Below are 15199 nucleotides of genomic sequence, written 5' to 3'. Positions count from 1 at the left end.
TTTGCATGGTGAATAAATCAGAAGTAGGTGTTTTTCTAGAATTCTCTTGCTAGTTCTATGATCCAACGAATTTTGACAATTTGATCTTTGGTTCCTCTGCCTTTTCTAAATCCAGCTTGACCATATGGAATTTCACATTTTATGTACTGTTCAAGACTTGCTTGCAGAAATTACTTTGGTAGCATGTGAGATGAGTGCAACTGTGTGGTAGTTGAACATTCTTTGAAATCACCTTTTTGCGGGATTGCAAGGAAAATGACCTTTCCAGTCCTGTGGCCACTGCTGAGTTTTCCACATGTGCTGGCATATTGGTGCAGCACTTTAACAGCATCATCTTTTAGGATCTGATATAGCTCTACTGCAATGCCATCACCTCCACTAGCTTTGCTCTTAGTGATGCTTCTCAAGACCCATTTGACTTCGCTTTTCAGGATTGTTTAGCTCTAGGTGAGTGATCACACCATCGTGATTATCTGGGTTATTAATATCTTTTTTGTGCAGTTCTTCTATGTATTCTCTCACCCTCTTCTTAATATATTCTGCTTCTGTTAGGTCCATCCCATGTCTCTCTTTAATTGTGCCCATCTTTCCCTGAAACATTCCTTCCCTATCTCTAATTTTCTTGAAGCAATCTCTGGTCTTTACCACTCTAATGTTTTCCTCTATTTCTTTGCACTGATCACTAGGAAGGCTTTTTTTTTAATCTCTTCTTGTTATTCTTTGGAACTCTGCATTCAGATGGGTATGTCTTTCTTTTCTCCTTTGCCTTTTGCTTCTCTTCTTTTCTAAGTTATTTGTAAGGCCTTCTCGGACAAATTTTTGCATTTCTTTTTCTTAAAGATGGTCTTGATATGGTATGTACAGACCAAAAAAATTAGGATCATGGCATCCCATTCCATTACTTCATGGCAAATACATTGAGAAACAATGAAAACAGTGACAGGGTTTATTATCCTGGGCTCCAAAATCACTGGAGATAGTGACTGCAGCTGTGAAAAAGAGATGCTGATCCTTGAAAGATAAAGCTATGAAAAACCTAGACAGCATACTAAAAAGCAGAGACATTACTTTACAGCAAAGGTCTGTATAGTCAAAGCTATGGTTTTGCCAGAAGTTATGATGGATATGAGAGTTGGACCATAAGGAAAGCTGAATGCCAAAGAATTGATGCTTTTAAACTCTGGTGTTGGACATGACTTTTGAGAGTCCCTTGGACTGCAAAGAGATCCAACCAGTCCACCCTAAAGGAAATAAGCCCTGAATATTCATTGGAAGGACTGATGCTAAAGCTGAACCTCCAATACTTTGGCCAATTTATGGGAAGAACAGATTCATCAGAAAGACCCTTATGCAGGGAAAGATTAAAGGCAGAAGGCAAAGGGGAAGACAGAAGATGAAATTGTTGGGTGGCATAACCGTCCTGATGAACATGAGTTTGAGCAAGCTCCAGGAGTTGGTGATGGACAGGGAAACCTGGCAAGCTGCACCCCATGATATAGCAAAGAGTTGGACATGACTGAGAGACTGAACTGAACTGATGTACAGAGAACATCAGCAAGCAGGCAGAAGTCTTAGGAGTCCAGTCAAGCCTGTGGCCCTGGTGGGGGTGGTGAAAGATTTAGGTGGAAGGGGAGGCTTCCCATCCTCTGGTGCAGGTCCTTGAATCCAAGGCAAGGAGCACAAGATTTTGAATGTATGACCAAATATTGTTTTCTAAAAAAAGACAAAAAACTGTTTTCTGCAAGAGTGAGAATTTTGACTGAGTCTGTTCTCTAGATTTTACTGAGGGATGTGGAAGGGATCTGGAGTGGACTGAGTCTGCAAAAGTTAGGTGACCAGCTACTGGAGGGCTAGGCTTATGGTAGACATTCTGCACTAGGTGGAAAACAAATCCAGTAAAAAAAAAAAAAAAAAGTGTCCCTTCTGCAGTGTACATGCCAATGTATCACATTGTTTCAGCAGATCATTTCAGTGGTGTTTGGGGGCACACAAGAAATCATGATTGGTGGTTTGCTTTTGTTAATTCCTGTGGTTAGTTTGATGACTAGATATTTGGTTACTTAATTGAATGGTTGGAATTATGCTTGGGAAAGAAAACTAGATGAGGTCCACACATATTTCAGCATTAAACAGCAAGCATAGGAAGGTTACTAAGGCAACTACAGGTAATTTAAACATGAGGGGCCAAATGGAGAAAGATGCATTTAACAGGCTGAGATTGAACTGTACATGTTGCCATAGATTTTGCTATGACAAGTAGCCATAACATCTACTTGTTGCTACACTGGAGATGTGGGAAACTGACAAGAGACCAAGAGCCTTTATGACTTTCCTTGCAGTGTGATTTCAGGGGAGAAGTAGTTGACAAGGTAAGGCTGACTGGTAAGGCTGAGGAAGGGAGTGATCTGAGCCAGTAATCACTAGCGCTTGTGGGAGCCCAGAAAACAGAAGCACCGGCTCAGAGTTCTGGGTCAGGGTTCAGAAATAGATGTTATTTGGCTTGAATCAATATTTAGCCTTGGGAATGGCAGCCGTAACCTCTAAACAGATTTCCTTCTCCCCAGGTGGCAGAATAATTCATATTTGTTCCAGACTCAGGAACCCAGAAAGCTCTCTCAGGGCCACTTGCTCTTTGCAGGCACACATGCAATCTAGAAGGTGGAATTATCATCATGGTGCCCATGTTCCAGATGAGAAAACTGAGGTTAAGAGACTTGATCAAGCTCACACAGCTCAGCATGTGAAAAGCCAAGCACAAACCCAAGGTAACAGTCCTCAAATTGTGTGTTTTTGCTCCACATCCACTGGGAGTGGTGGGTGGTGATGTGGAAGCAATGCTTAGGCAGAAGCAAACAATATTCATGTTTAAATTGAAGAAAGTAAGGAAAACCACTAGAACATTCAGCTACGACCTAAATCAAATCCCTTATGAATTTATAGTGGAGATGAAAATTAGATTCAAGGGATTAGGTCTGGTAGACTGAAGAACTACGGATGGAGGTTTGTAACATTGTATGGGAGGTGGTCATCAAAACCGTACTCAAGAAAAACAAATGTTACAAGGCAAAGTGGTTGCCTGAGGAGACCTTAAAAATAGCTGGGAAAATAAGAGAAGTGAAAGGCAAAGGAGAAAGGGAAAGATATACCCAGTGGAATGCAGACTTCCAGAGAATAGCAAGGAGAGATAAGAAAGGCTTCATAAGTGAATAGTGAAAGAATTAGAGGGAAAAAAAAAAAAGACAGAATTGTAAAGACTATAGATCTCTTCAAGAAAAGCGGAGATACAAGAAGAACACTTCAGGCAAAGATGGGCACAATAAAGGACAGAAAAGTCAAAGACCTAACAGAAGCAGATGAGATTAAGAAGAGGTGACAAGAATGCACGGAAGAATTATACAAAAATGGTCATAATGACCAGGATAGGGATGATGCTGGGGTCACTCACATAAAACCGGATATGCTGGAGTATGAAGTCAAGTGGGCTTTAGGAAGCATCACTACAAGAAAAGCTAGGGAAGGTGATGGAATTCCAGCTGAGCTGTTTAAAAATCCTAAGGAATGAGGTTGTCAAAGTGCTGCATTCAATGTGTCAGCAAATTTGGAAAACTCAACACTGGCCACAGTGCTGGAAAAGGTCAATTTTCTTTCCAATGCAAATGAAAGGCAATTCCAAAGAATGTTCAACCTATCCTGCCATTGTGCTCATCTCACTTGCTAGCAAGGCAATGCTCAAAATCCTTCAAGCTAAGTTTCAATAGTTCATGAACTGAGAATTTCCAGATATACAAACTGGTTTGAGGAAGCAGAGATCAAATTGCCAACATCCATTGGATCATAGAGAAAGCAAGGGAATCTCAGAAAAACATTTCCATCTGCTTCACTGACTATGCTAAAGCCTTTCACTGTGTGGACCACAACAAACTGTGGAAAATTCTTAAGGAAATGGGAGTGCCAGATTAACTTACCTTTCTCCTAACAAGACTGTATGTAGGTCAAAAAGCAGCAGTTAGAATCAGCCTTGGAACAACTGAAAGATTTAAAATTGGGAAGGGAGAATGACAAGGTATACATTGTCACTCTGGTTATTTAAATTATATGTAGGAAACATCTTTCAATGTGCTGGTCTGGATAAATCCCAAGCTGGGATCAAGATTGCTGGGAGAAGTATTAACATCCACAGATACGAAGATAACACTACCATAATAGCAGAAAGTAAAAAAGAGTTAAAGAGCATCTCGATGAGGAGAGGAGATGAAAAAACTAGCTTAAACTCAACATTCAAAAGACTATTCACAAAAAGGTACTCAACATTCATGGCATCCAGTCCCACCACTTCATAGCATATAGATGAGTGAGAAGTGGAAACAGTGGCAGATTTTATTTTCTTGGGCTCCAAAATCACTATGGACCTTGACTGCAGCCACAAAATTAAAAGACACTTGCTCCTTGGAAGGAAGAAAGGCTATGAAACACCTGCACAGTGTATTAAAAAGCAGAGACTCACTTTGCTACAGAGGTCTGTAGTGTCAAAGCTATCATTTTTCCAATAATCATGAACAGATGTGAGATCAGGACCATACGAAATGGTGAATGCCAAAGAATTGAGCTTTTCAATTGTGGTGCTTGAAAAGATTCTTGAGAGTCCCTTATACAACAAGGAGATCAAACCAGTCAATCTGAAAGGAAGTCAACCTCTGACCCCTGTTGTCTCAGATGAGGCATCTACTGAGGGCCTCCAGGGGGAAAGAATGGATGGTTCCACTGCAAAAGTGCCTGACCTTGGCAGCTCCAAGCAAACAGTTTGTAGCCCCACCCATGGAGAAGCTCAGAAAGGCTGAAGGCTCTGTGTACCCTATGTCTCTCGACACATGGGTTGCATTCTCCCCAGCAGCATGGAGGCCAAGGGAGGGGCATTATGGGCCCTGGAGGAGGGGAGTGGCTCAGGGATCCACTGGGGATACCACTTACCAAGTAGGACTGCTCTACCAAGTAGAGCAGGCATATGTGGCAGAGAGCTGGTGATTGGGATATGGGAACAAGAGGGAACCAGCTCTGTATGAAGTACCTCACCCAAACTCCCCTGGAGGAGAAACCCAGTGATACGTTCATCTGAGATGGGATGTAGAGAGTCTATTTCATTACCCTTCATAATTCCTCTGAATGAGAAGGTGGTGAAGTTGGTGGGTCATCACAAACCATTTCATGGCCTAGACTATCTCCCAGTTGCTTTCTTTGGGGCTGCCTCTCCCCAGCTTCAGTCATATAATTCTGGAAGAAATTGACAATCATGTGGGCTGTGGCGTCAGGGCCACACGACCATGTAAAGTAAATCAGGACCCTATGGTCCTGCCAGGATGGCTGATCTAGGACTGTACATGTGATCTGAGGTGGGTCATTCAGAGAACACCCTTGAACTCTGATGTCTTCAATCTTTTCTTTCCTTATTGGAGATTCCTTCAGGATATAAAACCCTAGGGCAGGTAGCTTGGACTCCCTTACTAGGTGTAGAAGCCTTAAGGAAGAAAGTTGTCAGGCTAAGACCATCAAAGAAGAGGGAATGAAAGAGTGAGGTTGTTAAATAGAGACCTGATGACTTCTGATTTCTTGGATCCAGTCACTGAGATCTTTGTATTTGCTCTGATTCTTGTGTCCTGGATTCCCAGAATCATTTCAATGAGTCTCCCATTTCCTAGAAGCCAGTTGAAAGTGGGGTCCTCTCAACTGTGATTCAGACTTGGTTCTAGATCCTTCCCAAACATTGTACACCTCCCAGGCACAAACAGAGGCACCCATTTGTTTCAGCACCATTACAAGTAAAACACTTTATTCTTTACTGAGAATAGGGTGTGCAGACCACAAAACACAGTTCACCAGCATCCTGGGCAGGAGTACCCTAAGTGTGATTTAATGTTTGCTCAGCTCGGCCTTACTGATTCCTGAACCACTCCAAGTATTTATTCTGCCTGTGCCAGGCCAATCCTGCCATTTCCTTGATCCAAGACTGAGAAATACAGCCTCAGGTAGACGTCACCCAGCATCCAGGTCTCTCTAGATGTCCTCTCTGTGTTCTCTTTAAAAGTGGTATAGCAGTGGCCTCTATAATCCTGGGGGAGTCGGAGACACACACCAGTCAGCCTGAGCCCTTACCTGCGACTCCTACCAATATCCAGACCTAGCACAATTCTTGGTTTTATTTCCCTCTTTGGGTAAATATCAAGGGATCTCTCCTTAACAGGGGATATGAGAGTATCCACAACCAAAGGGGCCAAGATATGAGGTTGCCATGAGGAAGGGTGTGGGGGAGGGTAGGACTAGGAGTTGTGGATACAGAGGAGTGATAAACCACAAAGTCCTACTGTAGAGCATAAGGAAATATATTAAATATCCAGTCATAAACCACATGAAAAAGAATAAGAAAAAGAATATACATTTCTGTATGTGTATAACTGAGTCACATTGCTGTGCAGCAGATCTTAACGCAACACTGAAGATTAGCCACACTTCAATAAAATTTTTAGAAAAGAAAAAGAGTGTCCATAGTTCTCCTCTCTCCCTGTTTATTTCCTTCTGACTCCTGCTCCTTGTTTACTCTGCAGAGAATGCTGGTTCCCCTCCTTCATCCCCACAATCTGTACTTTATTAAAAAACTTTATTTCATATTGGAGTATAGCTGATTAACAATATTCTGAGTTTCAGGGGGACAGCAAATGGACTCAACCATATATATCCATGCATCCTGGTCGCAAAAATACCCCTCCCATCCAGGTTGTCATATAATTAACCAGAGTTCCCCATTCTACACAGTAACCCATTGTTGGTTATCCATCTTAAATAGAACAGTGCCCACAACACGTTCTTGAAGATTTAACTTAGGAACTCTGGGAAGCTTCCTTTGGCCCGAACTCACCCTCTTTGGCCACTCCAGGCTGGTTGGGTAATGTACTCTGGTTTTCCAACCCCACCGGTCAGTCCGTAGCCCTCATCACCCAGATTAAGTCCCCAGTACCCCAATGCAGAGCACCTTGGGATGCCATTTGCATGGAATCCAGTGCAGTTTTGCCTAGAACCAAGCAACCCTCCATATGGCTCCATCAGTTACAGTTTCAGAATTCCTGAAATTCCCTCCCTTCCTTAAAGTCTTCTTTGAGCCCATCAGCCAGCTCTGAACTCCCTCAGGGAGCTGACATGAAGCCTCCACCCTGTATGGGGGCTGAGCAGTCACTGTGCACCCTTTATTCACATTAGCATCCAGCCTCCCCACAGAGGGGTCGGGTACCCCAACTCACAAAGGGGGCACCCGGCCAGAGTTAGGGGAAGATGCATCTGAGAACTAGGGTGACATGTAATTTATCATCCAAACCAGGAAAACTGCGAGAAGGGAAGGGAGACTGTTAATCCTTACAGTGGGGCAGCACACTGGGAGTGTCCCCAGCCATTGTCCTTGTCACATGACTTATTTCAAGGACTGCTAGAGCTGACCTTCTGGGTTCATCCATCTGAGGGTTCAGATTGAACTGAAGCTGTTTGAACACTGAGGATCTGAGTGATCCCCTCTCCTTGTGACTCCCACCATGCCAGCATGGCGTGGTGTCTCCACATTTATTTCAAGATGATCAGTGTCCCAGATGGCCCTTTACTCTCAAGTGTTCATGTTGTGGGAGTCTCTGGCCAGCCCCAGGGCTCAGCAGCATCTGCAATAGTGTAAGATGGCCCACCCTCATCCCCATAGCAGCCCAAGGGTTCCTGCAAGTTCCTATTTGAGAACCACCCCTCAGGATCCTCCCCTCACCTTGAGGATGTAGGCTTGAGCTGGCACTGGGTAGTTGATACCATTGATGGTGAAGATAATAGAGGGCAGCGTATTGACCGCAAAACATGAAATGTAGTGCTGTTAGAGAGAGAGGGAGAGAGGTTGGCCCTGGAGATCCTTCTTGTGGGTGGAGACTGGGAGTGAGCCTGGGGCATAACCCTTCACCTCGGAACCCCCTGGCATGGCGCTGATGAGTTTCTGGATGTTATTGACTAGTCTTCTTGGGCCAAGGGTCAGTGATGTCTCAGTATCCACAAAGGGCTCACAGCCACCAGAACAAGAAATAACCTTTCTTTTCATGGAGATGCTCATAGACAGTGTGACTAAGCAGGCATCAAGGTCACTCTGAGTATCCCCAGAGATGCCCCCTTCCCGACTGTCTTCTAAACAGCCCTTTGTCTCTTGCCCTCTTTTCCTTTGCTCCCAACACAGCACCTTCCTTGACATTCTTGAATGTAGTACTTGAATACACCAGGCTCTTTTGTGCCTTGACACAAGCTGGTCTTCCTTCCTAGAGGAGCCCCCTCCAATTTGACTAGCAAATTTCTTCTCATCTTCCAGATTCCAGCTTAATTGTCATGGTTTCAGGGAAGTCTTTCCCCCAGTGTTTATCAGTCTCCTTTCTTGACAGTCTCTGTAGACACTTCCTCATGTCTAGCATGTACCAAAGTCACAATTCACTATGTATGTGTCTCATTTCCTTTGCATCTATCTTCTTAGATGGGAGGGCGAGTTTTAGTCTCATTGCCTCCTTAAAGTACCTGGCACACAGTGGATGCCAAATGCTTGTCTATTTAGTGAGTGAATGAAGACTGTGAAAATAATGAATGAGAAACATCCATAGAGCTGTATCAGATTGGGAACAAATAACGGGTCAGTTGCAGAGTGAAGATAGAGATTCACGAGGGCAGCTAATTCTCATAGTGGTGGGAAAGAGGGGCTCCTCTGGGAGAGGGTGTCTGCCAGCACTGCTCCTACAACCAGCTCAGACCCTGAGACCCTGGCCAGGAAATAAATGACTAGCCCACAGAAACTCCAAAGGACAGGTCAGCTTTTGTCTGAGGATATCACACAGAATCCTATGAATTATGCCTCTTGTTCTCAGGTCACTCCTGGATTCCACCTTCCTGATTCTCTGTTATAGCCCCTGCCCCACTGTGTACCCATGAACTTGGGGTGTCTTTTTTATTAGTTGCTTTCATATCTTAAGACTCTAGCAAATCTCTCTATACTTCTCAGTAGTTGCTCCCTTAGGAGACCAGTTCTCCCGATTTGCTCAGGACTTTCCCTGTTTTTAAACTGACATTTACCTGTACTGTGAACTTCCTTGGTCCCTGATAGCTCAGGACAGTTAGTCATCTTATACCTCTCTTCAGGCTGGAGAAATTCTCCCTGATCCTCTGTTCATCACACTGTAGAGTCCTCTAGCCATGCTCCATGCCTCACAGGGCAGTGGGTGCAATCCTCTCCCAGCTGCACAGACCTCTCCAGACCCTTTTAGGACCCTGGTAGAGCCCCAGTCAGAAGGCCTGGGGATAATGAACCCATGGGTTGTTTGCATATCTATCTGCTTGCGTGTTTGTTTGTATATGTGTTTGCATGTGGATTTGTATGTGTCTCTGTGTGTGCTTGTGTGTCTGTGACTAGCTATGCATGTTTATACGTGTCTCTCTGTATGTTTATATGTGTCTGCTTGTGTGCTTCGATGTGTCTGTGTGTCAGTGTCGTTGTGGGTGGTGTATATGTCTGTGTGACTGTGTGTCTGAGAATGCATTTGTGTGTGCTGCCTGTGTCCATGTAGCGGGAGCATCACTTGGGCTAACCCTCAGAGGGAGAGGCTTACCACTCCATGTGTACACTCCAGTCGCCCGCGTGGATCAATGGTACCCAGTTGAGCACTCCCTGATAGTAGGATTTATATACCCCACCAAACATCACCACACTGCCTTTTGCCCTGCATGTGTAGAGAGAAGAGAGGGGGGGAGGGGATCCTTGGAGGACAGTAGCAACAGCACTGTCTGAGAGCTGTGCTGGTCCACCCATCCAGGCCCTAATAAGGTCCCCATGTACAGATGCAGAAATCGAGTCTAGGAGCGATTGAGATCCAGTCCAAGGTCAGCTACTGGCTAATGAGTGGAACAGAGCAGGTTAGAAGCTGAGTCACCTGGCTGGGCTCCACCCACTCTATCTTCTGAAGATGCCCTACCTCCTGTGACCTGAGTGCTCAGACACACTCAGAGGACAGGCGCTGGAGCATATTGGATTTCTCCTTGTCCAGCTTGTCATTTTTCAGGAAAATCAAAGCCTGGGAGCTCTAAGGGTGTGGGTTCAGGACACCCAGATTTGGCTCTGCTGGCTTGTGACCTCTACTGTTCAAAAGGCCCCACACTCAGAAGGGACCCCACCTCTGTTCTCCCTGTCTTGAAATGCCTAGTATTTCTTGAACAAGGGGTCCCACATGTTTGTTTTGTGTCCCACACTTTCATTTTCACTGGCTCCTGCAAATTGGGTAGCTGGTCCTGGGCTCCCAGTGGAATGCGAAGGAGGAAGGAAAGATATCCACCATCCTTCTCCTTCCTTCCTGATCAAATTCATAAGCAAATCGTATTGCTTTTTCCTCCAACTTGTTTCCTGTGCCTTCCATTAGTCTTCCTCCTCACTCAAACCCCTAGACCAAGTTACTGGTCTTGAGCCCAGGAGCAGGGTTGTGTTCCAATAAAACGTTATTTATAAAGGCCAGTGGTGAAGCCAGGTACAGCCCTGGGGCTATATTTATCCTTGGTTAGGTTATCTCTCAGGATTCTTCTTTATCAAGTGTTAAATAATTTTCGTGCAACTGAAAGCATCTTAAAGCTAATTTGGAGAAAGAGATTGTCCATCTCAGACTTACTTGCTCAAGTAGAAGGCAAAAACAGGCTCAGAAATGGCACCTTGATTCTTCAGGTTGTCAAAGATGGAGATAGCTCCAAAGACGGATATGTTGGGATACTTCAAGCCCAAGATGCCATCAAAAGGTGTACCCTCACACCTGTATTCCACAACGCTTAGACCGAACAGCTGGTCAGTACTTACAAGGTCCCCAATCTGTGGGAAAGAAGAGGGTTCCCACTTTCAGATACAAGAAGTGGGGCTAGGACTGGGCTGGGGTGCATTGCCATTAAATCCTCAGAGAAGAATTGAGGCTGGGCTGTGTCTTTGGTCGACCTCAGACAGTTAGACCATGCTGGGAGGAAAATTTGTGTTTCATTTGTGAGAGGCTGTGAATTTTAAAACATCTGCCCCTTTGAAAAGCACAACCTGAGTGAGTCAAATTGGCTTTGTGGCTTCTGTCCAGGTCAGGGGGAACCAAGAGTCAGGCCAGGACCCATTGGTGCCCCCTTGTGGACAAAATGAGTCGAGAGCAAGGTAGCCTTTTCTGTCATCATACGACCTAATGACAGGAATGGAGTGAATTCTCTGTAAGGTACTGTGGATTCTGAATCTGTCCAGGAAGACAGAAGCCAAAAATGCAGTCTTTCTTGCAGGGTTCAATGAAACTGCTGCCTGGGATATTAACTTTTGGAGATATGTGTATATTTGTGTGAGTGTGTATGAGAGAGAGAGTGAGAGAGGGGAACTACTCAAGTACTTTGTGGAGGCAGGCCATAGGTTTTATTAGACTCTCAAAGGCACCCTAGAGTGAGAACTCATTTATCAGGCCCCTTGACATCTCTGGCCTCCAGTTTCCCACTATGGATACCTGAAGCTCTTGACTGCCCCCAGGGTCCCTAGATCACTTTTATCCTGTCCCTAAACACCCTACAGCAATTTCAGTCCTGAAAAGCCAACCCAGCTCCACCGTTTACCACAGATGTGACCTCAGCAAGTCCTTTGCTGTCTGCACCTCAGTTTCTTCATATGTCTCATGAGCTAATCAGACCACCTGCTGTGTGGGGTTGTTGCAAGATTAAACCAATTATTACCTGAAAGTGCCTGGAACAGTCTGTCAATATAAAAGTGGGTGCTTTTTTTCCCCTTTTCTCCCTCCCAGCAAAATGAGCCTTGAACTGCTCATGGGCAGAGGAACTGCAATTCCACACCTCAAGCCACTCTCTGGGTTAGCTAATCCATTTGCTCGTGTGTCATCACGGGCACTGCCTCCCCAGGGACAGAATCCTGTGGATAAGATGGTCAATACCTATGGGAGGTAGACTAGGAAGGGTCCTGCCAGATGGTCCTGCATCTGTTTTGCAAGCAGGGGTCACTCCATAGCCAGTCCTGACTCAGCTTCTCTTTACATGTTACCCAAACAATGTTATAAGTAAGAAATCCCTTCATGCTCCCAGATCCATAGGCGATCGAGAAGGTGTTTTGGGTAGGCCAGAAGGTGGAAGACTTGTAATGCCTGAACCTAACTTGTGTAGCTGCAGACACAAAAGATGAGTGTCATCAGGTACCAAGGGTGGAAACAGGGCGGCAGGGCAAGTGAAGGATGGTCGGGGTATGGGGTGTCTGTACTCACAACAGGCTGGACTGGGGCAAAAGAAGGAGGGCACCCACAAGTCAGATGAGCTGTGTCAAAGATAACCTGGAATTCCTGAGGGGATGTTCCAATGGTGATGTTACCCATGTAGAGCATCTACAGATAGAAGGAGGGAGTGGATTAGTGAAGAACTGGCTACCCTCTATTCCCACACTGATGTCTCCCTCTGGGAGCTATATATCTCTTGAGATCACTTTCCAACCACTGTGAAGGTCACAGCCTTTGATCACAGAGGTGCTTGCATTTGATTTTTTTTTCCTATGCTACATTGTATGAAGGATATTGATTCTATGACCAGGCATTGAAGCAGTACCTCCTGCATTGGAAGCACAGAGGCATAACCACTGGGCATCCAGGACCGTTGGACACCCATGGAAGTCCTGGTGCCTTCATTGGAGAAACTCTGTAGTCTCTTCAAACCCAGCCTTAGCACCCCCTTCTCCAGGAGGTCCTTCTTGATCAATCCACTCACTCTAAACTCAGACCACATCCAATCAACACCATACAAGTGACCCTTTCATGTGACATGTATTTACTCTTTGCCTATCTCTCAGGCTGGCATGGGCATTCCTGAAGACAAAATAAGCCCTTTTTCTAATCAAAAAACAGTAACAACTGTGTTAGATTCTGATGGCCTTACACGGAATACAGGTTCAGTAACTTTTTACTGCTGTGGTTCTTGCATCTGTGGAAATTGAATTCCTCTGCCCGGTTATTCACAATTGCTTTGCAGTTGGTTCTACCTTCTGATCAGAGATGGTTCACTATTCATCTGTAACTAGTTCACTCCTTTAGTTCAGAAGGAACCGCTGCTGCTGCTACTGCTGCTGCTGCTGCTTTGCTAAGTCACTTCAGTCGTGTCTGATTCTGTGCAACCCATAGACAGCATCCCACCAGGCTCCCCAATCCCTGAGATTCTCCAGGCACGAACACTGTAGTGGGTTACAATTTCCTTCTCCAATTCAGGAAAGTGAAAATTGAAAGTGAAGTCGCTCAGTCATGTCCGACTCTTAGCGACCCCATGGACTGCAACCTACGAGGCCTCTCCGTCCTTGGGTTATTCCAGGCAAGAGGACTGTAGTGGGCCGTCATTGCCTTCTGCTCAGAAGGAACAATCTCCCTCAAACTAATGACACATCTTTGACACAGAAATGGATGTTTACCTGCCACCTGGTAATTTTTGGGCCCAGTCACCAAGAAAAGAGGATGATAGTACCTTCTCCTCTGGGTGGGGCTTTTTTGGCCCAGTGCTTCTGCTCCTGCAGGAGCCCCAGCTGCAGCATCCCACCTGACATCTCCAGTTGAGCGCCAGTGGTAGGCTAGAGCACCAGGGGGCGCTGTGGCAACCATCCTCCCAAAACACATCCATGATGTTCCTCAGGGGGTGAATAGTTATATTTGAGCCACGAGAAGAAATCTGAGACAGTCTGTAAGCATGTTCCTTGAGGAAATTGTTCATCTTTTTTTTTTTTTAACTGAAGGTATTTCTCATGGTCTTCACTTTTTTAGAGGTATTTTTTCACTGAACATTTGACAAAGAAAACAAAGAAGATGCTACAATTAGCTGTCAGTGTTAAGGTGTAACTGTCACTGCAATGGCACTGTGTATTTTCTAATCATTTTTATGAGTCACTTTATTATAAGAATTTTCAGCATATTCCTTTGGAAAGACATACGACGTACATTTGAATAAAGATTCTGTTCTGTAATGTTGGGTAAGCCATATGACCATGTGGGGTCTCAGTCTCCCCTTTGGTAAAATAGTGGAATGTAATGATTCAAACCCTCCAAATATGATATCTTGGGGATAAGTGAAGTGATGGATATAAGGTGCCTGATAAATAGGAAGTCTCAACATGACAGCCAGTAGCACTGCTGTTGCCATCCCACTGTATCCTTCTCATAGAAGCTCAGGGAAGGAGGTAAAAGGGGGATTCCTCTCCTCTTTTACATGGGAGGAATTAGAAATGCAAGAGGCTTGTGAATTGGCTGTGGTCACACTGCTTGTCAGATATAAAACAGTGTATAAGTAGCTCTCCCAATGTTTCTCCAAGTTGAAAGAGAAGAGATAGTTGAAAAAAGAATCCAGGAGATAGGGAACAAGTTAGGGAAATGTCGAGGCTTGAGAAGGAAAGATAAGTCAAATGAGAAATTAAAAGAAAACAACACAGAGAGAAATACACTCAGAGCCTTCCAATGAGATGGAGAGATATGATAGTGATATGGAAATGCAGACATAGACATATACACACTGAAGTAGAGAGGGAACAAAGAGAACATGCTAAATAAAATGTAGAAAAGTGCTATTCCACAGGACCACACCTACATCTGCATTGACTGTGCACTGAACAATTGCAAGGAGTTCCAATTTCAAAAGTCATGACATGACTGGACCCCAAGAGTTGTGCAGCTATGCAAATCTACACCAAGACGCTTGGGACCCACAGTTCCTATAGCAAGGTACTTATCAATAAGTAAGGGTTGAACTTTAAGATTGTCAAGGAAATATTCCATTCCCTTCTAAAACAGATAAATATAATAATCAGATGAAAAGAAAAATCACAGAAATTAATATGATGTGGCTTACAGTCTCCATACTTACACGACTCTGCAATTTGAGAAGGCCACCAGCCCGAGGAGTGCAAGCCACTTCATGCTTCTTTCCTGGCTCCAAGTACTCAGAAAAGTTCAGGTTCTTAGCATGTAGTGGTGACCGAGAGTCCCTAGTTATATATGCTCTGACATGCCCTAGTTTAAGCCATTAGGCCTGAAAAAAAACACAAAGGTCTCGACAAAATCTTTCCTTCATCAGTGTCCTTGGCGAGTAGACTTTGAAGCTTCTCAGAATACAGAGAATTGAACTGTAA

The 15199-nt window shown here is 44.6% G+C and overlaps 1 pseudogene; it reads right to left on the bottom strand.

Moving 5' to 3' along the window:
• Positions 1–5852: 5852 nt before the first annotated feature.
• On the bottom strand, positions 5853–14987 carry LOC113885752 (annotated as a pseudogene).
• Positions 14988–15199: the final 212 nt, after the last annotated feature.

The sequence above is a fragment of the Bos indicus x Bos taurus genome, chromosome 29 (assembly GCF_003369695.1).
Source record: "Bos indicus x Bos taurus breed Angus x Brahman F1 hybrid chromosome 29, Bos_hybrid_MaternalHap_v2.0, whole genome shotgun sequence".
NCBI classification, from domain to species: domain Eukaryota; kingdom Metazoa; phylum Chordata; class Mammalia; order Artiodactyla; family Bovidae; genus Bos; species Bos indicus x Bos taurus.
This window is presented reverse-complemented; position numbering and strand designations above follow the sequence as displayed.